At 35.9% G+C, this 27,105-nt stretch overlaps 1 long non-coding RNA gene across 1 annotated transcript in view; it reads left to right on the top strand.

Moving 5' to 3' along the window:
• The window catches only part of LOC118002216, a 60,193-nt gene that overhangs the window by 4,947 nt on the left and 28,141 nt on the right, over nt 1-27,105 (top strand). The gene's annotated exons all lie outside the window — the stretch shown is intronic.

Raw genomic sequence — 27,105 nt, 5'->3', positions numbered from 1 at the left:
TTCTCTTTCCTCTTGAATTTTGTAATCTCCCATTTCTTTTTCTTCTTTTATCCTTTTCCTCCACTGAAGAATAGGCAAATTCTGACTTTGACTAATAGAACTTACGATCAGAATATCAAAACAAAAACAAATTATATAAAGTAATCACCAAAATAATCATTCATTAATTTTTATCTGATACTATGTACTAGCTGAATAACAACATCTGCCAAAGACTTTCCAGAATGCCAATTTAACAGATTTTATTGAAACTTGCCATAGAATGATTGCTTTGAGGACAATATTTTGGTCATAACAGATGGACCTGCTTACCCATGGCAAATTTTAATGGACCCTGTCAGAAATCTAGATGTATGCTAATTTGGGATTTGTATGCATTGCTGATAAACCATAGTGAATATTACAATGAAAGTATTAGGAAAACACACTTTAATTTTGATTTGTAGCACCCATCTATATGTCTTTGGATCAAGGTACCTATTTTAAAAAGACTGCTACTCAGCAACAGGCTAAATAACACCTTACTGCTTGGTCATTACCCATTCCTTTTAACTCTCAAAGTAGTAATTTAATATAAAACTGCAGTTGTTGATTACAGTTGACTCTTGAACAACATGGGTTTGAATTGTGTGGGTCCACTTACATGTAGCTTTTTAAAAAAATATCTACAGTACAATACTATAAATGTATTTTCTCTTCCTTATTATTTTCTTAATAACAGTTTCTTTTCTCTAACTTAATTGTGTAAGAATATAGTATTTAATACATATAACATGCAAAATATGTAATTGACTGTTTATGTTATTGGTAAGGCTTTTGGTCAACAGAAGGCTATTTTTAGTTAAGTTTTGGGGGAGTTAAAAGTTATACACAGATTTTTGACTGTATAGGGGGTTGGCATTCCTAACACCAATGTTCTTCAAGGGTCAATTGTATTTGTTTCAAAAACAGAGGGTGAAAAAAAAAATAGTGAAAGGAGATTGGCTTTGATGAATGTTTGTTACATTGAATACAAGAAAGTAAGTAAAGAAGGATCTCCTTTTAAAAGGTTCTTAGGGTACAAAAGTGGGAAGATGATGTAAAGAATTATGCCATAATAAAACTCTCTATTTTTCTCAACTGTATTAGTTATCTGTTGCTATGTAACTACCACAAAACTTAGTAGCTTAAATGAACACACATTCATCATCTCACAATGTCTGTGGGCCAGTAATATGGCCAAAGCTTAACTGGCTACTCTGCTTTAGGTTCTCTCATACCACTTCAGTTAAAGTATGGGCTAAGGCTAGAGTCTCATCCGAAAGCTTGACTGGCGAAAGTTATGCTCATGTGATTTGATAGCAGAATTTAGTTTCTTGAGGGTTGTTGGTTTGAAGGTCTTGGTTCTGAGCTGCTTGTTGCTTGGAGGTCAGGCTCAGTTCTTTGCCATATGACAGCAGTTCCAGGCAACATGGCAACTTCATCTAAGCATGCAGACCATGACGACAGTAGAGTATGCTAACAATATGGAAGTCTAATCACAAAAGTGACAGCCCATAAATATTGCTGCATTTTATCAGTTAGAAGCAAATTGCAAACATGTTAAAATGAGGAGGTGGGGATCATTGGAAGTCATCTTAGAGGATGCCTACTACACTCGTTCACAAAAATGTTTTGTGCAATGCTGGCGTCCATGTTTTCATGTGTTATATTTTTAGGTTTTAACCAAAAATCCATCTTGGCACAAGGTGTTATTTCTATATCTTTAAATCCTCTTGTAAGTATCTTTAAAGGAAACCTGTGTGTGGCTATGCTAAAAGTTAGGAGGGCAGCTATAACTTGGTCTAGGGTAGGAGATGGAGAGCTTCATTTTCTTCTACCTCTTAAATTAGACAATTCACTCCTGGGAATAGATGGCAGGGAAAGGACTGATGCAGTGATGCCTTTGCCAGATTTATAAGTAAGTTTGTGAATTATATCAAGAGAAGGAGAGTATGAATTAATTTTGTGGATAATTTGAGAAAGGTAGAAGTGGTTACTGAAAGTAAGGGATTCAAAAAGTGAGAGATAATACTGGGAATAATGCTATTTATCTCTTCTATAAAGAAATTCTCAGAATAAGGGAATACCTGCTCTGAGTTGTTTCTCCACAGTGATGGGCACTAGTAGGAAAAGCTATCAAAATTGTTTTTTCTTCTAAATGCTATCATCCTGAAACCCATTTATGAGCTTTAAATGATAATTTAGTGGATAACTGGACTAATATTGGAGCGGTCTGTATCCTTTAGTGATCAGAATAAATGTCACTGGATTGGACTTCTCATTTGCTTCACGATTCTTGAACTATATACATTAGCCAATTTTCAGAAAGTCTGAAGGTTTACCTCTGAATATCACGGACCAGTGACCATACAATAATGGGGCACCTGTACCTTGGGACTGTGCTACAATATGGCACTGTGTTGAGGTAGGTGGTTACCTGTTTGATATAATGTTTGCCTGGTATACCAATGCTTGCCGTGTATCCTGATGCTACTCCCAAAAGGACAATTGTGAGGATGCTCTGAAAAGAAGAATAAGAACTTTTCCTGGGAAATTTTTCTAAGACTTATTTATTTATTTTAGAGAGAGACAGAGAGAGTGAGAGAGCATGCACACAAGTGGGGGAAGGGCAGAGGGAGAGAGAAAGAGGATCTCAAGCAGATTCCCTCCTGAGTGCAGAGTCTGATGTGCAGCTCTATCTCACAACCCTGAGATCATGATGTGAGCTGAAATCAAGAGTCAGACGCTTAACTGACTGAGCCACCCAGGCTCCCCTGGGAAATACAATTTTTATAGTTATATTTTAATAAATCATTGAGACAAATCTGCACTCATGTTTTCAGCATATTGTAGAAGCATGGAAGGAGGATGGATTGATACACATATGAAGCATCAGTGTCACTAAATTGATGGGACAGTGTGCCTGAGTGCAACATTGACAGCAGTCATGTACCCTCATCCAAAAGTGATAATGCAGAGTTGACCCAGGGGTACTGATCCTCTGCATAGTCAAAAAAATTATGTTTAACTTAAAGTTAAGTTATGTATAACTTAAAGTTATAGCCTATTATTGACTAAAAGCCTTACCAATAACGTAACACTTGGTTAACGCATATTTTGAATGTTATATGTATTGTATACTGTGTATTATTACAATAAAGTAAGCCAGAGAAAAGAAAATGTTAGTAAGAAAATCATAAGAAAGAAAAAGTACATTTCCAGTACTGTACTGTATTTACTGAAAAAAATCCATGTATAAATTTACTCCTGCATTTCAAACCTGTATTGTTCAAGGGTCAATTGTCCCCTATTAATGACTGTAGAATAGGATGTGTTCTAAGGACAATGATCAGGTCACCAGGAAGACAAGGCAGAGTAGCATTCTTAAGGGGACAATTAAATCTGCCCATGCTATTATTATAGTATAACATTGAAAAACGTGTTCTTCACTGTTCTTCCCTTATAGTTGAATCATAGAGTTAACTATCCTGATGGGATAAACAGAGAAGATAGAACAAACAGTCCTGTATGTACCATGTCATTCCAGAGCTCTTAAAGGACACTTAGAAACCAATCCTGCTAAAATTTTGTTTTGTTTTGTGTGTGTGTATGGGTGTAACGGCAGTATTGCTATATCCCAGACCCATTTGAATACAATGTTTAATCATCAGTGACCTTTCATGACTATTCCTATTTATGTAAATATATGGTAAATGTAATAGGAACCCTTTTGCTGAAAAAGATAGATATTTGGTATAGCAAACATTTATTTAATGTTCGATAAGTTACATTTAATAATTACTGCAGTATAAATATATATACATATACACATATATACATATATATATATACACACAAGGTGATGATGGGTGTGGTAAACATTTCTTTATATTTTATCTAGTACTATCTGTATAATAAAGAAACTTCTGCAATTTCATGGAAATTGAGATCAATATCTTTGCTGATAAGCATACAGAAGATAAAAAGATATTTGGGGAAATTGAATGGCCTAATTGAAAGCACACTATCTCTACTCTGGGTGTTCTAAATCATGCATACATATAGCATTGTAGTATTGTAAATCTCTCCATAAAAAGAGATTCAATAAAACAAAAGAACAGTTTGTCCATGAAGGTATTAATCCAGAATCAGGGGTGGACCAGCAGATCTGAACTCTTTTCTCAGACCTAGGAGTGCCTGGAATTTAATCAGAATTTGCCTTCTGAAACCACCCCCGCTCCCTCAAATGAACAGTGAGCAAAGATAAATGAGGAATATTCACTGAGCCATTATTTGTGAATATCCAAATTGGTTGTTTCTTAATAATTGCAGTGACAGCAGGAGGGGTGCACTTGGCAATACTCCCAGAGAGGCTATGTAACATTAGTAGAAAGAGAAAGAATGGAGGGGTAATTTCTCCAAGTTCATATGGAAGGAAAATGCATCTGAGATTTCATGATAATTCTGAAGTAATGACTGTTTGGCTGAAGGCTATATTGCCTGTTTTATGTATTTGAAGTTGATGGGGTGCCTGGCTGGCTCAGTCCGCAGAGCATGTGACTCTTGATCTCAGGGTCATGAGTTTGATCCCCATGTTGGGTGTAGAAATTACTTAAAAACATTTTTTTAATTAAATTTACCCTCTTTAAAACCAAATAAAGTTGAGTACACTGGTAATCGATAGAGTGTGTATTATGTGTCATTTGATCAAGCCCTACAATTTACTGATATAAGAGACAGTGATTGTGTAGCATGTAATGATGAAACTTGTTACCATTATAAATTCCTTTCTTTTCTGTAAAAACTTTTCTAATTTTTTTTTATTTGAGCATAGTTAATACACAATGTTACATAGTCTCAGGTGTACAACATAGTGATTCAACATCTCTATACATTATGCTATGCTCACCACAAGTGTAGCTATCATCTGTCGCCATACAACACTATTACAGTTATCATTGACTATATTCCCTATACTGTGCCTTTTATTCCCATGACTTTTTCATTGCATAACTTGAAACCTATATCTCCCCTCCTTTTCACCCATTTTGCCCATCCCTCCACCCCCCTCCCCTCTGGCAACCATCAGTTTGTTCTCTGTATTTATAAGTCTGATTCTGCTTTTTGTTTGTTTATTCATTTGTTTTGTTTTTTGGATTCCACATATGGGTGAAATCATATGGTATTTATCTTTCTCAATCTGATTTATTTCACTTAACATAATACCCTTTAGGTCCATCCATGTTGTCACAAATGTTAAGATTTCATCCTTTTTATGGCTGAGTAATATCCCGTATGTATATGTGTGTGTGTGTTTGTGTGTGTATGTATATTATCTACATTATATATATATAATATATAATATCTATCCCATCTTCTTTATTCATTTACCTATCAACTTAGGTTGCTTCCACATCTTGGCTATTATAAATAATGCTGCAGTAAACACAGGGGTGCATATTATTTTCAAATTAGTGTTTTTGTTTTCTTTGAATAAATACTAAGTAGTGGAATTATTAGATCATATGGCATTTTTATTTTTAATTTTTTGAGGAATGTCCATACTGCTTTCCACGGTGGCTGCACCAGTTTGTATTCCCATCAACAGTGTACAAGGGTTCCTTTTTTTTTTTTCGTCCTCACCATTTATTTCTTGTGGTTTTGATTTTAGCCATTATGACAGGTATAAGGTGATATCTCATTGTAGTTTTTATTTGCATTTCCCTGATGATCAGTGATGTGGAGCATCTTTTCATGTGTCTGTTGGACATCTGTATATCTTCTTTGGAAAAATGTCTATTCAGATATTCTGCCCATTATAAAACCTTTTTTTTTATTATTATTATTCTAAAAGAACCCATGTTCATTGAATAAAGAGAAGAAAATTGTCCCTACAATACAAAGCAAAAGGCAATTCTTCTCTAGAGTTTTGAGAAGCAAAGAGTTTAGTTTAAATTTAAAGGTATCAATGTTCCAATTGGCTCAAAGTGAAGCCCACTGGAGTCTACTAGAGCAGGGTTTACTGATTATGGGGGTGATTCAGCACAGGACTGCTGTCAATGAGTCGTGCAGTGTATGGATATGCATGAGAAGACTGTTCAAGTCCTTCATGTCGGAGCAGAATTTTCCCTTCTTACCTAAGATAATCATTGTATTGCTTTGTTGATAGTTATAAAAACAAATTTTATTATTCTTGATGGAGATGAAGAAGGGGCAAAATTTTTGTCACTTTGGGTATTAGAGTTTTTACACTAAACACTTATATTTCTTATCCCTTCAAAAAAAAAAAAAGAGGCCATGGTGACTTGCTTAATCTTCAGATAATATAAATGTTTTACTTTCAAATACATCAGTGACAATTATGCGTTTGTTAACTCAATCTTGTCAAAGAGAAATATTTTTACTTTTACTGATGTTAAACTAATCAAGTTTAACTTCGATTTAAATAAATGAACCAGTAGTAATTAAATTCTAAAGAAGAAATACGTTTCTGGAAAGTAATTCTTCTCTTGTAATGTTTACAGCTTTGTGGTAGTAAGATCTCTGGCAAGTTCATTATGTTGTGATAGATAGGAGCTGGACAAAGAGTAATATAAGGGGCCTGAGTCCCAGTCAGAAGCCAAGGCTTCTGTGGTTCATATATAAATTTAAATGATAATTTGAGACTGAGCTAGACCCATGTCTTCTATCCATTTAAAAGGGAAGCAATCAACAATAAGAGGCCTTTTCACTACTATCTACATCCATTCTGAGGAAGAATATCATGCATTGGGACTCTTTTTTCAGACAGAGGATGGGTGATTGATGTATTGGCCAGATAGTGACATTTTCAATGGCTATTACAGTTAAACCAGTTGAGTCAACACACACTTATTATCTAATACCCACTACAGGCATACCTTAGATGTACTGTGAGTTTGGTTCCAGACCACCAAAATAAACTGAATGTCACAATAGAGTGAGTCGAATGATTTTTTTTGGTTTCCAAGTGCATATACAACTTATGGCTAATGGGTATTAAGGAGGGTACTTGTGGTGAGCACTGGGTCTTGTATGTAAGTGATGACTCACTCAATTCTATACCAGAAACTAATATTACACTGTATGTTAGCTAACTGGAACTTAAATAAAAACTTGAAACTATAAAAAAAAAGTTATGGTTACACTATACTGTAGTCTATTAAGTGTGCAGTAGCATCATGTCTAAAAGACAACATAGATATCTCAAAAAAAATCTTGTTTCTAAAAACCTGCTAACCATCATCTGAACTTTCAGGAAGTTGTAATCTTTGTACTGGTGAAGGGTCTTGCCTCAGTGTTGAAGGCTGCTGACTGATCAGGGTGTTGTTTACTGAAGGATAGAGTGGTTGTGGCAATTTCTTAAATAAAAATGAAATTTGCCATATTGATTGACTCCTCCTTTCCACAAACAATTTCTTTGTGGTATACAATGCCTTTTTTATAGCATTTTACCCATAGTAGAACTTCTTTCAAAATTGGAGTCAGTCCTCCCAAACTCTGCTGCCATTTTATCAACTAATTTTATGTGATATTTTAAATCCTTTGTTGTCATTTCAATGATCTTCATAGCATCTTCACCAGAGGTAGATTCCATCTCAAGAAACTACTTCTTTGTTCATCCATAAGAATCAACTCCTCATCCATTAAAGTTAGATCATGAGATTTAATCACATCTTCAGGCTCCACTTCTAATTCTAATTCTCTTGTTATTTCCACAATATCTGCAGTTACTTCCTCCATTGAAGTCTTGAACCCCTGAAAGTCATCTATCTGTGAGGGTTGGAATCAACCTTTTGCAAATTCCTGTTAATGTTCTATTTTGACCTCTTCCAATGAATCATGAATGCTCTTAATGGCATCTAAAATGGTGAATCCTTTCCAGAGGTTTTCAATTTACTTTGCTCAGATCCATCAGAGAAATCACTATCTGTAGCGGCTATAACCTTACAAAATGTATTTCTTAAATAATAAGACTTAAAAGTTGAAATTACTCTTTGATCCATGGGCAACAGAATGGATGATTTGTTAACAGTAATGAAAATAGTATTAATCTCATTGTACATCTCCACCAGAGTGCTACGGTAACCAGGTGTGTTGTCAATTTTGAAAGGAATCTTTTTTTTTTTTTTTTTCCCCTGAGGAGTATGTCTTGACAGCGGGCTTACACTATTCAGTAAACCATGTTGTGCACAGAGATGCTGTCATTCAGTCTTTGTTTTTCCATTTATAGAGCACAGGCGGAGTAGATTTAGCATAATTCTTAAGGGCCCCAGGATGTTTGGAATGGTCAACGAGCATTGTCTTCAAATTAAAGTCACCAGCTGTGTTAGTACCTACCAAGAGAGTCAACCTGTCCTTTGAAGCTTTGAAACCAGGCATTGACTTATCCTCTCTACCTATGAAAGTCCTAAATGGCATTTTCTTCCAGTATATGGCTGTTTTTTCTACATTAGAAAATCTGTTGCTTAGTGTAGCCATCTTCATTAATTATCTTAGCTAGATCTTCTGGACAACTTGCTACAGCTTCTACATTAGCACTTGCTGTTTCACCTTTCACGTTAATGTTATGGAGATGGCTTCTTTCCTTAAACCTCATGAACCAACCTCTGCTGGCTTCGGATTTTTCTTCTGCTGCTTCCTCATGTCTCTCACTCTTCACAGAACTGAAGAGAGTTAGGGCCTTGCTCTGGATTAGGCTTTGGTTTATAGGAATCTTACTTATGGCTGCTTTGATCTTCTATCCAGACAACTAAAACTTTCTCCATATCAACGATAAGGCTGTTTTGCTTTCTTGTCATTTGTGTGTTCCCTGGTGTGGCACCTTTTAATTTCCTTCAAGAACTTTTTCTTTGTATTCACAACTTGTGCAACTTTGGCACAAGTGGCCTCGCTTTTGGCCTGTCTTGGCTTTCAACATGCCTTCCTTACTAAGCTTAATCATTTCTAGCTTTTGATTTAAAGTGACATACGTGTGACTCTCCCTTTCACTTCAACACTTAGAGGCCATTGTAGGGTTATTAATTGGCCTAATTTTAATACTGTTGTGTCTTAGGGAATAGGGAGGCCTGGGGAGAAGAAGAGAGAAGAGACAGGAGTAGCCAGTCTGTGGAGCAGTCAGAACACACACATTTATTAAGTTTGCCATCTTATAGGGCATAGTTCATGGTGCCCCAAAACAATTACAATTATAATAACAAAGATCACTGATCACAGATTGCCATAACAAATAAAATAATAATGGAAAGTTTGAAATATTGCAGAAATTACCAAAATGTGTCACAGAGACACAAAGTGAGCAAATGCTGTTGGAAAAAATGGTGCCAATAGACTTGCTCAATGCAGGGTTGCCACAAACCTTCAGTTTGTAAAAAACACAATATCTGCAAAGTGCAGTAAAGCAAAATGCAATAAAACAAGGTGTGCCTGTGCATTCCTGTTAATGTGGTGGGCTCTGGGGATACAATGTTTGCAAAATCAGGAGTGCCCTGACCCTCATAAAACTTTACAGGAGAGGGCAAGATAAATAATAAAAGAACACCATACAAAGAAATGCAAAGTTAAAACAGAAATAATTGCTATGAATACAGTTCCTCAGTTTTATAAAAATTTATTAACAGGGACCCTATAAATCTGGGGGTTCAATGTTTATTTCTAAGGGTATTATTTCTGTAGTGACTTTGGAAGAATATATAGGTGCTGACTTCAGGAGAGAGGTGGGTTTGGGTAGAGCTTAAGGCAGAGGGAGCAGCTTGTACAAATCCCCCAAAGAAGACTTATAGAGTAGGAATGTAGAGATCTAAAATCAATGATGACAGTAGTGCAGGATAAAACTAGAGAAGTAACCATGGGTAGGACTAGTAAGATTTTACAGACAGTTTTGATGATGTTTTGTAATGCTAAATAGTAGTAGGAATCTATTAGAGGGTTTTATTTTATTTTATTTATTTATTTATTTATTTTTTAAAGATTTTATTTATTTATTTGAGAGAGAGAGAGTGAGAGAGAGCACAAGAGGGGGGAGCGGGAGAGGGAGAAGCAGACTCCCTGCTGAGCAGGTAGCCCGATGCGGGACTCGATCCCGGGACCCCAGGATCATGACCTGAGCCGAAGGCAGTCACTTAACCAACTGAGCCACCCAGGCGCCCCCGTCTATTAGAGGGTTTTAAACAGAGTAGTTTAATTAGATATGCATTTTGAAAAGTTCATTTAATTTGCCCTACTGAGAGTAATTTGGAACCAGATGGGTGGTGCAAAATCAACAAGGAGACTATTACAGTAGTACAGGTTGAGAGATGATGGTAGCTTTCATTGAAAGGATTACATTTGAATACATAGAATCCTTTTTTATTGTCTGGTTGTTAAAGAATGCTGAATTTTACTGAAACTTGTAGGTATTCCAGGGAGAATTTATTTATTTATTTTATTTTATTATTTTATTTTTTTTAAGATTTTATTTATTTATTTGAATGAGAGAGAGCACATGAGAGGGGGGAGGGTCAGAGGGAGAAGCAGACTCCCTGCTGAGCAGGGCGCCCGATGTGGGACTCGATCCAGGGACTCCAGGATCATGACCTGAGCTGAAGGCAGTCGCTTAACCAACTGAGCCACCCAGGCGCCCCCCAGGGAGAATTTAAATAAGCTTGTATAATGTAAGCCATTTCTACCAGTGACTATTCTTCCAGATTATGTCTGCAATTTATTTTTATTACATGCTTTCTCTAAATTACAGAATTTACCTACTGTAGAGTGACTTAAGTTCCTTAAGAGTGTTTTGTAATTTATCACAAAAACTATATGTTGTAACTATTATTATTCTTTTTTATTTTACAAGTGAGGAGGTTAAGTAATTAGCCAAAGATTGCTCAGCTAGGAAGTTTCAGAGTAAATAATTTAAATTTAAGTAGTGTGAAACTCAGCCATGGTTTCACCACTGTGTCAAATATAGTAAGTAGATATTCACAAATATTATACCAAAGGGGCAAAGAAAAGCTTTTTTTATTTACTGTAAGTGATCTGATTTTTCTCATATGCGTCCATCTACTCTCTATGAGTGTAGGGGTCATTGAGTTGAAAGGGGTGTTGGAAGAGTTTCTAACCTGGTGCTTGACCAAGATGGCATTAACATTCCCCTCAGCTTGACTAAACCTCAGACAGGTTTCTTCCTAACTATAGGCCCTCGACCTCCCTTTCTGTAGAATTTACTTAGCATTTTCTTTAGAAGATTTGCAATTGTAAATTCTTTCTGTCCCCTTTAACTGTATATAAATATTCTCCCAGCTGCTTGTCAGTTTTGCCACAGGAATTGTCCTTCTCAAGGACCAGGAAATCATCTCTTTGAAATGTAAACATTGAAGGAGATAACACTCCAGTCTCTAGTCTCTGTGTGAGATAGGAACTTAACCCCAATGGGGACAAATCAGGAAACACTGCCAGCCTAATCACAAAGGAAAATACTTGCAAACTCAGGAATAATGTTACATGCTGGACACATCCAGCTTTCCCCAGACATCCTCTGGTATTTTTCCACAAGCTCACCCCAGAGCTTAAAACCCTCTCCCTTCTTGTTTCAGCAAAGTTGAGTTCAGTCTCTGCCATGTTAATAGTCTTAAATAAAACCTTCCTTGTTTAACTTTGGTGTAGTGTTTGCTTTGATATGCTGAATATTTATTAGATACATTTTTTTTTTTTTTTGTCCTCTTAGTTACTACAAACGATATTTTGCCCACATTTCTTTTTGTCACTACACAATATGGGCACCATTTTTCCAACTTTTATGTTTCTTCACTGCCCTCTGCCTAGCTCCACAGCAATGCCACATATTTCAGGGATTCCCCCCCACCTTTGGCAGTGTCCCATTTCTAGTACCAATTTTTTTGTATCAGGCAGCTACATCGTCATAATGCACATGAAAAACTCCCCCACAATTCAGTGGTATATACATGTAATTTCTTATTATTCCCATTTTAGTTTTTCAGGTAAGCTGGTAAGGCTCAGATTTTGGCTGTGGGTCTGAAGTTGAGGTGTTGTAGCTCTGCTTCAGGCTGTAGTTTGGCTAGGCTTGGCTGTAATTTCTGGATCTGCTCCATGTGCCTCAATCTGTGTCAGGGCTGACTGGCCAGGAATTACACAAGGCATGTTTTTCTCTTGATACTGCCAGAAGTATGCAAAAGACCAAAACACCTTCCAAGTCCCTTCTTACATTACATCCACTAACATCATATCAGCCAAAATAAGTCACAGCCAAACCTGAAATTAAGGGGTGGGGAAGTACACTCTGCCTACCATGAAGCCATGGAAAGGGTGCAAATATACACAACTCTTTCAAAGGTCATAATGTTTTTCCTAGATAATTGCATTAGGATCCATACTGCCAGAGTCCATTGTCCAAAGCTGCAGAAACACATCTGGAGTAAACAGTAATAGGTTGATTTAGTTTTTAATTTGTTGTGGTGAAGTAGAGCTGAAGGATTGTTGGCATCTTGGAAAAAGGGAAAGTGGAGGGTTGGAAAATACTGTAAAGGATTTGGGCCTGTGTGGAGTGATTCTGAGGGGTGTCGGTGAAATGAGAGACAGTTTTGGAGTGGATGATGATTATAGAAAGGAGCAATTGAAAGATAATATATCTGGGGGGTTCTTAAAGTAATAGGTGAGTACAACAGTGTTAGAGTTTTCATTGATAAATGTAGTCACCCGTATTACCTGGAAGTGGAGGATATTTAGTTGTCTTAATAGTTGCAGTGGGTTTTATGTCATGGCTTCAGAAGCAGAAGGTTTCTGCTTCCTTAAGGTAGGTTTGGAGAGATTCAGAAAGCAAGTAGGGTTTTATGTCTGTATACTACAAAGGGAGTTGCTTGCTCTTTCAGATCTTCTGCCCTGCCTCCACCTTTCCTCTGAGCACCAGGTGGAGACTCAAGTTGGTGAGTAGGTGAGACTCCTTTTGTGTCTGGGACTTCAGGGGACTCTTAACTGTTACTCCAGGCCATATTAGCCCTTTGAGAGCCCATTAAAATTTTTCTCATTTTCATACCCATGTTTATGGCTGACACCTCTTTCTCCCATGCTTTGCTAAAGGTGAAACAATTTCTCCTAGGAAGGACTTAGTTAACCTTTTGGAATTCAGCTCACCTGCTTGCCTTGAAACTCATAAACTCAAGAACATTTGTGATTTTGGAGTTACAATAGATTTTTTTCTCATTGTAGGAGTACGTTCTCTTGTGACTTCTATGCCCTAAGCCTCTAATCTGTAAGGTTTTATTTTTAGGAAAACAAATGTCATAGCATTTGATATATTAATTACAATTGTCAAATGAGTTAGTTATTATTTTCTTTTTTAAAAATGAGAAAGCCAAATCTCAGAAAGGTTAAGTAACTTGCCTCGGGTCAGACCACTAACATTTGATATGGCTAGAATACAAATCTTGCTGCAAGGTCCAGGTAAATAGCACTATACCATACTGGCCCCAAATGATTTTTCCAGGCCCTGCTTCCTTGTTTCATAAGTGCTAGACTAATCAGTTGTATATTTAAATTGCATTCCCATGCCCTTCTCCATATTGTTCTTTCTGCCACAGAATAGTATCTAAATTTTAAAATTTAACATGTACAAACATGTGTTTATATTTGCATTCTTTTTCTTCTAGGGAGTCTCCCAAATTGAGTAAGTACCAGGCTTCACAAACTTTGACCCACTTATGTCAGGGGGTGCTAATTGGGCATTAACCTGAATTTTAAATTGATAATGCTCACATAATCCCTATTATATAACCGTAGAGAATTATAGTCAGTAGCACATGCATACATGAAATAAGTTAGGAGGAGTAATGATAACAAGTATTTTAGGTATTTATTTTAGAAGAAAAGACCTTTCCATTTTAAAGGGCACACTAATTTACACCCAAGAAGTGGAATCACTAAGGCACAAAGCCACTTTGACGTCAAAATATGTCTTGAATTTTGTGTTAACTATGATTGAATTGTGTTTTAAAGGATGGATCTTTTAATATTTTTGGTCAAATTTACTCAGTGGAGCAGTCACAACCTAGTTAAAAAAATGTCAAGTGTGACACTATAGATGTTATGAGAATATTTTGTAAAGGAGGAATTGAAGTAAAGTGATCTATCTTGGATCTCACTTTCAGCTAGGTAATGCTATTATAGTCCTGTCTCTTTATAATAGAGATGCTTTCTCTAAATGAGAAATAGCATCACTAAGAGGTTCTGTGTGATCCCTACCAATGACTCTGCTTCATTCTATGTGTTTAATGATGCCTGTAGGAAAGCTTACTTACTCTGACAAGATATTTCCATCAGCATCCTTGAGTTGAGCAGAATAAAAATGATGTGAAGATCATGCCTGCTTTTCATTTGGGTGAAGATCATGCCCTTAAGTGTTTGCTTTTAATGTGGCATTTAAGAAATACAAATTTCCATGTTAGAATTTTTAGCAGTTAGTGGATATACCTGGAAAGGTAATAAAAAGAATTTCTTCACAACCAGGATTAAATGTACTCTATCAGTAGACATTATTTTGTCTCAAATTCACATTTTTTTGATTCCCATAGGTTGATACATGAATAGCATTAAATCACCAGAAATACCTAAAATGTCTGTACAAAATGGTAAAGACATTGGGCTCTTCATGGATTTATTGACTTAAGAGTTTGAGACAAAAATGTTTAGATGAGGAACTTAACTATAGCAATATCAACATCATTTTCATTATCAAGAAATTTGCCCTTAATGTCCAAAGTATATTATCTTTATTGTCATAATGGTAATAACAACAACCTATACAGGATGATTCATTACAGAATTGTATACTTCCATAAATAGATTAACAAGCTTATATTAAGGATCTAGACAAAACTACCTTGTAAAAGTTAAAAATTTTCCCTTTTAATTAATAAATATTATAAACATGGAGATATACTGTTTCTCTACAAATTTTCATTTACTAATTATAGCATCAGTTGATCATTATTGCTAGAATGAATATTATCTGAGTTAATTATTTCTGTTAGTTGACAATTGGTGATTAATTCCACCATTACTTCTACATGTATTTAGTTTGTATTTTATTTTAGGAAATAACTTTTCCTATTTTTTATGTATTTATTTATTATTTATTCATTTATTTATTTATATTGTTGTGGATTCATAGATTCCTCACTTGTTCATTCCTCTTTATTAGATTTTAATTCATTGCTAACATTATGTTGGAATAGTTAGGCAAAGAACATTGTCTTAACGGTTGTTATAAATATGGACAACAGGGGTCTTGTTTCATTTTGTCATGCTCCTATTCTCCTATGAGTACTGTCTTTCTTTCTGGCAAAATATGTTGTGTCAGGCTCCCAAGGTCTGGGAACAGCCATTTCTCTGAGGAACCTTGGTTCATTTAGGTAGGGAATACTATTTAGATACCAATTCTGGACACTAGATATGCCAATTCCTGAGTGTCATTATATAGCATAATTCAGAGACTAAAACTGGGAAAATATTTTTATAAAAAAAATTACAAGTTCATACTAATACTGTACATTGAATCCAGGAACACATGATTTTTTTCTCTTCTTTACACATTTCACATTTACATCATCCATCTTCCACAATGAAAACTGTGTCCTGAACATAATATATTTACCCATTTGCCCTACGAAGAAAGAAGTTTCTGATATAGTTCACTTCTTGCATCACATAAATTCCTATTTGCTCTTCCATTACATTTAGTTCCCATATTAAAACAGGATGCCTTTATATTAATGGAAACAAGATGCTCACTTCCTATCCAGAGCAGGGGGGAAAGAACAAGTAATCATCTACAAAGTGTTACTCAGCCTTAATTTATGAAAAAACTAGACAGATTTGGTAGCTGTAGTCATATCCCTGCAGCTGGTCCCAAAGCCGTAAGTGATATTTGTCACCTTATTCCTCCACTACTTTCTAGTTTTTCTTTCTTGATCTGAAGTTTGATTGGCTTTAGCTCCTTGTCTGACACTGAGACACAACTTTATCTCTGAATGACCTTAAGCCTTAGATTCCTTACCTTTATTAAGCAACAATTCTTGAAATTGCCCATTTGCCATTATCACTGTGTATGGAAATGCCAAGAGCCACATTCATTAATCCCTGAGTTCAAGAATAGGTCTGTTTGTTTGTCAGTACAGTAATCTCTTTCTCAATCAGCTGGGATAGAGTGCCCAATGTATCCATTAGATAGTCTCAACTTCAAGTTTAGTGGAATATTCAGTTAGCCCTTGAAAGAACATTGTATTTGTGGAAATCATCAACTCAGTTTTGTAGAGTCTAAGGTGTGGGAATGTTGTTTTCTTTTTTTTTTTTTTTTTAGGATTTTACTTATTGATTTGACAGAGAGAGAGAGAAAGAGAGGGGGCACAAGCAGGCAGAGCAGCAGGCAGAGGGAGAAGCAGGCACTCCATTGAGCAGGGAGCCCAATGTGGGGGCTGGGATCATGACCTGAGCTGAAGGCAGACGCTTAACCAACTGAGCCACCCAGGAGCCCCTAAGGTGTGGGAATGTTAAACAAATTCAAGAAGTATGTTAGTCAGAGTTATAGTGTGGCAGCCAGGACTACCTACTTTTCTGGTTCCTTCACCTCTATGTTCCAGTGCTAGATATTAGCAATTATTTGGCAAATAAACCACATCTTAGAGGACGATGTCCCAAAAGTGAAGGAAGTTATTCCCGAGTCAGCATCTTTGCCAAGTATCAGGCCATTGTATTATGACTAACTGCTTTTGGATATTGTATATATGGATATGTATATGGTATATGCTAAGATTATATGATACCCTTGTCAAGAACCCATTGCCCCAACTCTTCTTTGATATGAGTCAATATCATGTGGAATTCCATGCTGATAGATTAGTCATTTTGTAGGTGATGAGAAGATAATGCTGTAGGAGGCGTCTGGGCAAGGAAGGTAAACACAAATCCAAAGAAGGTATCTATTCCAGTAAGGATGGATCAATGTCCCTAACAGGGCTCCATTATAATCTCCATGTCAGTTAATGGCTCACTTGCCTCCCTGAGCAACATTTCCATATAAAAGTCTCAGGATGGTCTCTGCTGCTAGCAGATTGGGCATTCATAGTGGCAGTAGTTAGACAATTATTGAAGATAACTGCAAACAGTCCCCTAAACTTATGATGGTTCAATTTGCCTTTTTTTTTTTTTTTTTTTTTTTTTAGGATGGTGTGAAAGTAATACTCATTTAGTAGAAATTGCATTTCGAATTTTGAAATTTGATCATTTCCATTTCCTGGGCTAGTAGTATGCAGTGTGATACTGTCTCGTGGGCAGTGGTAGTGAGGTGCAGCTCCCAGTCAGCCACACGATCACGAGGGTAAACAACAATATACTTACAACCATTCTGTACCCATTCAGCCATTCTGTTTTTCACTTTCAATAGAGTATTCAATAATTTACATGAGATATCAACATTTTATAATAAAATAGGCTTTGTATTAGATGCATTTGCCCAACTGTAAGCTAATGGAAGTGTTCTGAGAATGTTTAAGTTAGGCTAGACTAAGCTAGGATGTTTGGTAGGCTAGGTGTATTCACTGTATTTTTACTTAGGGTATTTTCAACTTGTAAAGGGTTTTGTGAGGTGTAACTCCATCATTACCTGCGCCAGATCTGCAGTTCATAGTTTTAGTTCCACATGTAGTCTTATCATTAGCCCATTTTGGCAACAGTGGAAAGCTACAGAAAGAGGCTTCCTTACATCCACAGGATGAAAGATGAGTATGTGAACTTTGAGAACTTGTGTTAGTTTCCTGTGGTTGCTATAGTAAATAGTATAGTAAATTGCCCCAAAGGTGGCAGCTTAAAATGATGTAAATTAATTCTGTCATTGTTCTGAAGGTCAACATAGGTCAAAATTCTTCCTTGCCTCTTCTAGCTTCTGGTGGCTGTTGTCATTCCTTGACTTCCTTGGCTTGTGGCCATATCACTCAACTTTTACATTGCTACCTCCTCGTTTGTGTGTCTGTCCTCTGTGTGTCTTCCAGAAGGACAGCTGCCATTGTCCATTGCATCATCCACAATGATACCATCTCAACATTCTTTTTTCCTTATTTCTTTTTTTAAGTAGGCTCCACACCCAGCATGGAGCCCACTGCAGGGCTTGAACTCACAACCCTGAGATCAAGACCTGAGCTAAGATCAGGAGTCGGATGCTTAACCGACTAAGCAACCCAGGCACCCCTCATCTCAACATTCTTAATTTATTTCCATCTGTGAGTAATCTTTTTCCAAATAAGGTAACATTTACAGATTCTAGGGATTTGGCCTGGACCTATCTTGAGGGCCATCATTTAAGCCACTATACCTGGCAAGTGTGAAACCTTCCTTTTCCTCCAGGAAAGTATTGATATCACCCACATGTCATTCATCTTTTAGCAAACTTAAATTAATTTTATACTGATAACATAATTTCAGTGAGGACATTTTAAAAAATCAACAACAAAAACACGGACAATGTTGCATCCTCATTATTACATATTCTAGGATGTTTTATTCTGAGATTTGCCATATTTGATATACAGTACAAAATGAAAGACATCCTAAGTTCTAGTTAATGCTGCCTATAAGAACCTTTCCAGACTCTGCATCAGAAGTGCAGTGTGGGTAACTGCTGGAAACTGGAAGATGGCCTGGTAGGTGGGAGTTGCTCCTATCCACACAGTCCTATCCACAGAGGGCCTAGATGCATGACAGGTGTGAGGGAGAGAACTTGCATGCACGTGCCTCATGCCTGAACATCCAGGGATGTCCTGGGATGGGTTCTCGTGTCTGGGCTTAGTGCGGATAGACTCCTGGGCCACAGGTAGGAACTTCTGGGGGACACACAGTGCTGCTCAGCTCCAGCCTGCTGGAGAACAGAGATGCCAAGCTATCATATTTTGAACTCACTAAGAATTTATTTCCCTTATTTGGAAATAGTACTATTTTACAAACAAAAATTAGTAATACCAAACTTCAGTATAATTTATAGTATAATGGCACAATCACTACAAGATTAATAGGGAAATATTTACAGCAACAATATCACAAACAAATATTTCATGCCTTTAATATAAATGTTTAAATCTAATTTATTTATAAGGGGCCATCTAATTTTCACCAAGTAATGTTATGTGCTGGTTCTCAATTGTAATTATTATTAGATGTAACTATCAACATTAAATCATAATGTAATTTAGTAACCTGCCTCAGACTAGAACATTTTGTCCATTCATTAACAGATATTTAGTCATGTTCCTAACATATTGATGGAAAATCTGCATTTTAAAATGATCACCTTTGAAATAGGCCTAGGGGTAAATATCAACATTTCAACATTTCTGAGTTAAATTAAAATTCCTCAACCAATAATTAATTGGGTACTCACAGTCCAGAGAAGAAAAAAAAAAAATCCTACAACTTCCTTTTTTTTTTAAAGATTTTATTTATTTATTTGAGACAGAGAGAATGAGAGAGAGAGAGCACATGAGAGGGGTGAGGGTCAGAGGCAGAAGCAGGCTCCCCGCCGAGCAGGGAGCCCGATGCGGGACTCGATCCAGGGACTCCAGGATCATGACCTGAGCCTAAGGCAGTGGCTTAACCAACTGAGCCACCCAGGCGCCCCAAATCCTACAACTTTCTAACTGGGCCATTCAGATGTGTGGATTTTTAGGAAAGAATAAATAGTCTCTTTATACAATTTTAGCTTTTTCTCCAAGAAGTCACACGTAAAGAAGCAAAGAACATGATAATGAAAACTGGAAAGAAGACAAATATTCAGAGCCTTTCAAAAGTTTTTTATTTATTTATTTTTATGAGGTAGTGTAATGCTTCATAAAAAGGATAAAGCCAGAGAAATTGCAAGGTGGAGCTGAGCAGATTTGCCACATACGGAATGCTACATGCACAGGAAATACACGAAGATTGCCTTTTTTTTCTGAGTTTTTAACATAGGCATCCATAAATGAAGAGGTTGAAGAAGCTTTCTGTTTTTTAAGTCTGATTCTCTTATATAATAAGTGTGCTGCAGTTGTTAGTAGCACAGACTTTGGTCTAATAATCTTAGGTTCAAATACCAACTTCACAACAGGCTAGCTTTTTGCCTTGAGCAAGTTAATTAACTTTTCTAAATTTCAGTTTCCTAATTTGTGAAAATGGGACTGCTGTAAAGATTAGCTAAGGGACTGCATGAAACTTGTATATCAACACCAGGTACATAGAAACCATTAAAGAAATGGCTAAAATACAGCTAAACAGAGTATTAATATTAGTGTTATTGTTGGCTTGATATTTCACCTCTTCTAGCTCTTTGCTCAGTTGCCGTTTCTGTGAGAAGATTTTGATCTCCTTGTTAATATGCATAAGCCCTACCCCTTTCCAATTCTTTTCCTCAGCCTATTTTATCTGATAATCATTTATTATCATCAGAGGTACTCTATTTCATTACTTAATAATTAACTAATTAATTAATTCCCTGTATCTGTCCCTCTGTTAGAATTTAAGTTCCTTGAGAAAGGAGTTTTATCTGCTTTGTTAACTCTGCTTTTCCTAGTGACTACATTCTAGATCCTAGAACAACGCTTGGCATAGAGTATATGCATAATAGTCTTGAATGAGTTAATATTATTAAACTATTGTGAACTTCAGCTTATAAGAACAGTTTTAGACTCCAAGAGAAGACTCATCTCACATATAAAGGTTAAGTCTTACCACTCATCTAAGTAGTTTATCCAAAATCAGAATACAATTTAGTAGTGGACTAGAGCCTATTCCTCTGATTCCCAACAATCTTTTGCTTACTTAATAATCATGATCTTTGGGGCGCCTGGGTGGCTCAGTTGGTTAAGCATCTGCCTTTAGCTTAGGTCTTGATCTCAGGGTCCTATATCAAGCCCCACGTCAGGCTCCCCTGCTCAGCGGGGCATCTGCTTCTCCCTTTCCCTCTGCTCCTCTCTCTCTCTCTCTCTCTAATAAATAAATAAATAAATCTAAAAAAAACCCCCACAAAAACAAAATAATCATGATCTTTTATACTTATGCTTTGTTGGAGAGTAGTACATGAGTATTTCTACAATTGATGTCTCACATATTGTGGATATTTAAATTCCTACATTAAAGTTAAAAGAGAGATATCATTTTCTTCACTTGTAAATGATTTTAGAGACTCAGTTTATTGGTGCCTCTCTCCTCACCTCCAGTTTTTTCCCTAACTACCAAGTTGGGACAGTTTTTAAATTTTATTGGCTATTAGCCTTCATTGTTTCAAAGACCTATCACCATTTAATCACAGAACCTGCTATTATGTCTTCCCTTAAATTCTCATAGCTTAGAATAAATAACCTGACCCTAAAGATTGCCAAATAAGACATTGCTTTCTATTGTGCTGTAACATATTTTACTTTTGAAACATCATCCAAAATAAACTCTCATAAATTGAGAATTTAATTTTTTATTACTACCGTACAGGGTCATACATAAACATGGATGTACTGATCATTGATGATGGCTTTTTGAGTACTTAGGAAATCTTACTCCTTTATTAAATAAATCTCTGCCTAAAATTAGACAGAGAGTTTCTAGGTTGGCCAATGAAGCTGATCAAATTGTGCCAAATTTGCTTCTTTGGCTTACCTATTTTTCATGTCCTGTCAATTGCATTTCCACTGACAAGATATTTGAAGAAATGTTTTCCTTTCAAAAACAAAGAAAATAGAGAATTATCAATTAAAAAGACAAACTATTATTTACCGAGTATGTACCAAAACTGTTAGTCACTCTACATGCACTATTTCTGAAAGGTAGCACCATTCCATTTCTTCACTGGAGGAAATAATGCTCAGGATTTACAGTTGATCCTTAAAAAATGTGTAGATTAGGGGCAGCAGCCCCAGTGCAGTCAAAAATCCATGTGTGGGGCACATGGGTGGCTCAGTCAGTTGAGTGTCTGACTGTTGGTTTCAGTTTAGATCATGATCTCAGGGTCATGAAATAAAGCTGTTCATGGGGCTCCGCACTCAGCGGGGAGTCTGCTTGGGATTCTCTCTCTCTCTTTCCCTCTGCCCCTCCCCCTGTGCATGTGCTCACTCTCTCTCAAAATAAATAAATAAAATCTTTTTTTAAAAATCCATGTGTAACTTTTGACTTCCCAAAATTTTAACTACTAATAGTCTTTTGACTGGAAGCCTTACTGACAACATAAACAGTTGATTAACACTTATTTTGGATGTTATATGTATCACATACTGTTTTCTTAACAATAAAATAAGCTAGAGAAAAGAAAATATTATTAAGAAAGTCATAAGGAAGAGAAAATACACTTACAGTACTGTGTAGTATTTATTGAAAAAATATCTGCATATAAGTGGTCCTGCACAGTTCAAACCCATGTTGTTCAAGTGTCAGCTCTATAAGTAACTTGGAAAAGGGTTCAACTGGATGACCATCCGTATCTTCATACATGCAAAATAAAAATCAATGTTATTTCAAATATGCTATATTGTCACTTCACCAGGGCAGGCCATAGTAGAAATAATCATATACAAAGTATTACTGCTATTAAAACTCCACATTACCTCCCACCCACCCTCCCTTTACTGGATAATGGAAAAAAAATACAGGATGTTTGATTGATTATTTGGTTTACCTTTTGTGTCTACTGGTATTATGAGACTAGGAAATACTATATCTCTAGCACAATTCAAATCAATAATCTTCTACAAAGATTTATGGAAGTTGCAACATATTGAACAGTATTCCCCTCTACTTATCTCTTTCTAATGATCACAGAAATCCACATTCAATGTGAATGGCATGGAAGTGTTATCACAAGTATAGAAAGCCTCAAAGATAATTCATTTTTCTTGGACAGTTGTCTGATAATCCTAATTTGTCCTTGTACATATTTGTATATATTATATTAAATTATATCCAGTATATTATATCCATTACACACTAATGCATTATATCTTAAATGAATACAAATAAAATTAGCATAAGACATATCCCCAAATGCTGAAGAAAAATAAAATATCTAGTTATTCTGGAAGCTTGGACCCACTAATTTTGCTTAGGTAAATGTATACCCATGCCAGCATCTATAAATACATTAAACACCAAACTATATAAAAACCTAAAAATTGGAAAGAGGAAAATCTCATCTCCACTCTTTCTAGAATTCTAAGATATAAGCAAGGGCAGATGATCAACTATCTGATATTTTAGTTCTTGGATGTGAAAATGTGGGGTGTTGAGAATTCTGTGAATAGTGAATTCCTCAGTAATAAGAAATAGGCTAAGGAAGAATGAGTATAAATATATGCTCTTCAATATTTCAATGCAATTTTATTTCTATATCATAATACTCAACAAAAAGAACTCTTGAACACAGCATTATGAATTTTTCAGATTGGCTGTATCCCTTTATCAGTCAGAACTCAACAGAGAAACAGAACCAGTAGGATCCCCCTCTCTCTCTTTCTCCCCCTCTCTCACTTCTCTCCCTCCCCAACCCCCCCGTGTGTGTGTGTAGTGTGTGTGTGTGTCTATCTTTATATATATATAGATAGATAGATATCTATGTATCTTTATATATATATAAATTTATAGGCTGAAACCTCTCAAGCAGAAGCTGATTTTAAGTTGACACATAAAACCGATGATGACATTCACCCCTTGCTAATTTGTCACCAATGCATATATTATCCTTAAATCACACCTAATCTAAACAGAAAGACAATAACAAAGTCATACTTCCACTGAACATGATACAAATGTCCCACATATAACCAAAAATATGCTAAACTTTTCCCCAGAAAATAATTCAAAGTCCTTGGGTGATATTCACTCTTTTTAATGCTTTTTATTCAAGTATAATTAACATACAGTGCTATATTAATTTCTGATGTACAATATGATTGAACAATTCTATACATTATTCAGTTCTCATCACAATGATAAGCGTATTCTTAATCCCCTTCACCTATTTCACCCATCCCCCCACACACCTCCCCTCTGGCTAACCACATTCAATAACCATTTGCCACAGTACATAAATCAACATAGACTTATAACTCTTATAACTTATATCTCCTTTCAATGCAAAATGAACAATCAGGTACAATACTCAAACTTTTCTGCCCACTGGGAGGATTTCCCTTCACCACATTTCCTTCAGGGATGTTCCAGAGAGAGGCTATAGTGCTATAGTTATCTACTTTTGGGCAGTACCAGCATATCATGTAGAACCATCTGTAAGCCAGGCCAAGTTTTCTCTTCATTGGTCAACTATTCATAGGGAACTCTCCATGAGGCAACAGGTGTTACTCGGAGAGAGAAGATAATGTATAGCAAGAGTAGAGATCATGGGCATTGGATCTACTTCCTCATGTGACTTGTGCCTTCAGGGCTTCTGAAGCCCATTATCCTTTGATAGTAGAGTTTTGATGTTCACACCTAACCTTAAGACTTGATGGGTCAATGACATTCAGTACATGATGGGCAACTCAGGTGAAATTATACTTGGTGGCTCATGTTTAAGCATTAAGTGTTTACTAAGGCTCAATAGCTAGCCAAAAGCTGTTTCTCTGCTTGACTTATTTCACTTAGCATAATCCCCTCCAGATCCAACCATGTCGATGCAAATGGTAGGTATTCATCCTTTCTGATAGCTGGATAATATTCCATCGTGTATATGAATCACACCTTCTTTATCCATTCATCTGAACTAATGAATCATTGAACACTACAACTAAAAATAATTATGTACTATATGTTGGCTAATTGAACTTCATAAAAAAATAAACAGAGGGCAAAAAAAAGCTGTTTCTCAAAAGAGTAGTTATCCTCAAAAGATAATGAAATTTTGAAATAAAATCCTGAGAGACTGAGGCCTATAGGGACCTACCACAGGCTCCAAACAACCTCTCATTCTGCCAATCACACTTCAAGCAACATCAGATCTGCTAGATTATATGGTCCAAGTGGCAGAGCAATTAGCGTGGCAGTCTAGATCCGTTGCAGAACCTTTTCTAAATGTTCTCAAAACTAGCAACTCTTTGGGTTACTTGGTAAATAGAATGGAGTAACACATTCAAATGAGGAATAAGTTGCCTCCAAAATCTAAATAGTGCTACTCCATGTTGTACCTCATTTTTGGCTATGGAAGGGGCCAGATGCAATATCTTGTCTTTCACCTTAAAAGGGATCTGTATGTGTGTTACACCACTAGACTCCTACAAATTTCACTGATGTTAGAGACTTCTGAAGTTTTGTCAGATTTATTTCCCACTCTCTGACATGGAAATGTCTAACCAATATTTGGCATCATTGCTACTTCTTGCTCACTAGTCAGCATAATATCATCAATATAATGGACCAACAACATGTCATATGGACCAGCAACATGGTCCTTATGAAACAGAAACGTGATCAAGATCCCTACAAGCTAGAGAGTTTATATGCCTGAGATAGAAAGGAAGGTATATTGCTAGCTGAAAGGAAACTGCTTCTGGTGCTTTTTACTCATATATATCTAGAAAAAAATTATTTTCTTGATCAATAGCTGCATACCACATATGAGGGCATGTATTAATTTGCTCAAACAAATTAGGATCATTTTACATTTTGATTCAACAGTGATCTTTACTGTTAATCCTGATAAAACACTTTGAATAGAGCTATATATGTTAGGTATTCTGAATTTTGATTGATATAGTAAATATTTCTTCTGAATCAAAAATGTAAAATGATCCTAATTTCCATAGCACAAATTAGGACATTTTAAATTAGCATAGAGCAATTTTTAAATAACTATTAGCTTGTTTTCCCTTAGGCTGATTTTAAAGCGTATCAACATGTCAGAATTTTTTTTAAAAAGGTAAGGAAGAGAACTTTAAAAGCCGAAAAAATGTTATGCAATGACAGATTCATAAAACACATGCATGAAGAGACTGAGTTTTTGAAACTGAATAATTTTTGCCTTTGTAATACAGATGTTATTACAAGAGTCAAATTGGTATATTAGCCTAACAGCTCCAAAGTGGCAATTTACACATCATTTAGTACAATAAGATTCCATCAAAGTCTATCATTATTATTATCCTTTTCTTTTTTTTTTTTTTTAAAGATTTTATTTATTTGAGAGAGAGAGAATGAAAAAGAGAGCACATGAAAGGGGGCAGGGTCAGAGGGAGAAGCAGACTCCCTGCCGAGCAGGGAGCCCGATGCGGGACTCGATCCAGGGACTCCAGGATCATGACCTGAGCCGAAGGCAGTCGCTTAACCAACTGAGCCACCCAGGCACCCCTATTATTATCCTTTTCTATTCACTGATAAGATAAATTTGATAAGGCACCATGTTAGTAACTCTAGATTAGAAATGGGAAGCATTTTCTCTTTTTCAATGTAGTAATTATATATTAGTTGTCCTTAGCAATTTCTTTAAGCTATTGGAAAATATCTTTAAAAAATTAATCCATTAAATGAACACTCAGTTCTCTTAAACTAAAAGTGTATGAAAAAGCATTTTATTATATCCAGAGATTCTACAGATGTATACCATCTATTTCCAAAATTACAATCCAGTATTTTCTATAGTAATATAATTTTGAAAAATTGTAATGAAATTTTAATTAAAGAACATTTTACCTTTCTTAACAAATAATCTAGTGATGGTTGACAGAATATCTGAGCAGTTGATTTCATCCTTTAATTTCCACTTAGTATCAGTTAAGGACTAGAAAGTTGCATGTGGCTAAACTCAACTCAAAGAGGCTGAGAATTTACCCTGAGCTCAAGTACTCGAGTAAAATTTGAAATCACCAACCAACTCCATTATGTTCATGAATACAGTTAAAGTATTTGACAGTATTAGCTACTTTATCATATAAAAATCTTGGTTTCTATAGACTTTGTATTATCATTATTAATTTAAAACACTTTTGCCATTTCATGCCATACATTACTAGTGTTCTCCTTACCCCAGCAACATGCTTTTATAGATGACTTTAAACAATAATACATATAATTAATATTTAC

Source organism: Mirounga leonina, unplaced genomic scaffold, assembly GCF_011800145.1.
Source record: "Mirounga leonina isolate KUSES-001 unplaced genomic scaffold, KU_Mleo_1.0 Mir_82, whole genome shotgun sequence".
Taxonomy (NCBI): Eukaryota; Metazoa; Chordata; class Mammalia; order Carnivora; family Phocidae; genus Mirounga; species Mirounga leonina.
The sequence above is the reverse complement of the archived record's forward strand: the minus strand, read 5'-3'. Positions and strand labels throughout refer to the sequence as shown.